Genomic DNA, 2500 nt, shown 5'->3' with positions numbered 1-2500 from the left:
CACCATCGGCACACGCTGGGCCCTGGTGCGGCAGGTTGCCTCGACCACCATCGGCACACGCTGGGCCCTGGTGCGGGCGCTTGCCTCGACCACCATCGGCACACGCTCGGCCCTGGTGCGGTCGGTTGCCTCGTGCACCATCGGCACACGCTGGGCCCTGGTGCGGCAGGTTGCCTCGAGCACCATCGGCACACGCTGGGCCCTGGTGCGGGCGGTTGCCTCGACCACCATCGGCACACGCTGGGCCCTGGTGCGGGCGCTTGCCTCGACCACCATCGGCACACGCTGGGCCCTGGTGCGGGCGCTTGTCTCGACCACCATCGGCACACGCTGGGCCCTGGTGCGGGCGCTTGCCTCGAGCACCATCGGCAGACGCTGGGCCCTGGTGCGGCAGGTTGCCTCGAGCACCATCGGCAGACGCTGGGCCCTGGTGCGGCAGGTTGCCTCGAGCACCATCGGCACACGCTGGGCCCTGGTGCGGTCGGTTGCCTCGAGCACCATCGGCACACGCTGGGCGCTGGTGCGGGAACTTGCCTCGACCACCATCGGCACACGCTGGGCCCTGGTGCGGCAGGTTGCCTCGATCACCATCGGCACACGCTGGGCCCTGGTGCGACAGGTTGCCTCGAGCACCATCGGCACACTATCGGCCCTGGTGCGGGCGGTTGCCTCGACCACCATCGGCACACGCTGGGCCCTGGTGCGGGCGCTTGCCTCGAGCACCATCGGCAGACGCTGGGCCCTGGTGGGTTTAGGCACATCTTCAAATTTCTGCCGTGCCAATGCCATTTTTATGGCTTGTAAATTCATACAATGGTCCCCTAAGCCTTCACGTGAAGTTTCGTTGGAAGATGACTCGTTTTCTATTTTTCACGATTTTCGAAACTTTTTGCGGTTCGGGATTTTTTAAAATTTTTTTATAAGGATTTTTGGCCCCAAATTTTGTAGGCATGATCCTTCTATTTTTGTTGGCATGCACAAAAAAATTCAGCTAAAAACTCGAAGTAGAGAAGATTTTGTGACCGTTTGAAAAAAGTGTCCCCATTTCAGACAATTTAACGGCTACTGGTAGCAAACCTGTAAAATCTCAAATGCTCTTTAAGGGGGTGTGAATTCTCAGAGGTTTGATGAGGGATAGGGGGCCAACACAAGGCCAAGTACCAGCACCCATCGCACATCATGTGCGCACACCCCCCCGGCCCCCCTCCCAATCGCCGGAACCCCAATGCCGCCGGTCAGGTTCTCCGGCGGTACTCCGGCGATGCTCCGGCGATGCTGTCCCGAGTGAAAAAAATGCGGCACCAGCACATGCTGGAGCCAAGCATGGGCACCGTGGCTCAAAATCGAACTTCGGCCAAGGCCTCGACCATCAATGGCACATGATGACGCATGGTGATGGCACATGCATCGACCATCATCGGCATAGGCTGCCCTTCGGTACGGGCACTTGCCTCGACCGCCATCGGCACAAGCTGGGCCCTGGTGTGGGTTGTTGCCTCGATCACAATCGGCACATGCTGAGCCTTGGTGCGGGCGGTTGCCTCGAGCACCATCGGCAGACCCTGGGCCCTGGTGCGGCCGATTGCCCCGATAACCATCGGCACACGCTGGGCCCTGGGGCGGGCGCTTGCCCCCAGCACCATCGGCACACGCTGGGCCCTGGTGCGGGCGCTTGCCCCCAGCACCATCGGCACACGCTGGGCCCTGGTACGGGCGGTTGCCCCGAACACCATCGACACAAGCCGGCCCTTGGTGCGGGCTCCTGGCTCGACCACCATCGGCACACGCTGGGCCCTGGTGCGGGCGGTTGCCTCGAACACCATCGGCACACGCCGGCCCTTGGTGCGGCCGGTTGCCTCGACCACCATCGGCACACGCTCGGCCTTGGTGAGGGCGCTTGCCTCGACCACCATCGGCACACGCTGCGCCCTGGTGCGGGCGCTTGCCTCGACCACCATCGGCACACGCTCGGCCTTGGTGCGGGCGCTTGCCTCGACCACCATCGGCACACGCTGGGCCCTGGTGCGGGCGGTTGCCTCGACCACCATCGGCACACGCTGGGCCCTGGTGCGGGCGGTTGCCTCGACCACCATCGGCACACGCTCGGCCTTGGTGAGGGCGCTTGCCTCGACCACCATCGGCACACGCTGGGCCCTGGTGCGGGCGCTTGCCTCGACCACCATCGGCACACGCTGGGCCCTGGTGCTGGCGGTTGCCTCGACCACCATCGGCACACGCTGGGCCCTGGTGCGGGCGGTTGCCTCGAACACCATCGGCACAAGCCGGCCCTTGGTGCGGGCGGTTGCCTCGAGCACCATCGGCACACGCTGGGCCCTGGTGCGGGCGGTTGCCTCGACCACCATCGGCACACGCTGGGCCCTGGTGCGGACGGTTGCCTCGAGCACCATGGGCACACGCTGGCCCTTGGTGCGGGCTCTTGCCTCGACCACCATCAGCAGAAGATTGCCCCTACGTCGAACACCATCGATACATGCCGGGC

This window comes from Durio zibethinus, unplaced genomic scaffold, assembly GCF_047325235.1.
Source record: "Durio zibethinus cultivar Kanyao isolate XHJ-2024 unplaced genomic scaffold, ASM4732523v1 HiC_scaffold_387, whole genome shotgun sequence".
NCBI classification, from domain to species: domain Eukaryota; kingdom Viridiplantae; phylum Streptophyta; class Magnoliopsida; order Malvales; family Malvaceae; genus Durio; species Durio zibethinus.
Note: the sequence above shows the minus strand (reverse complement) of the source record.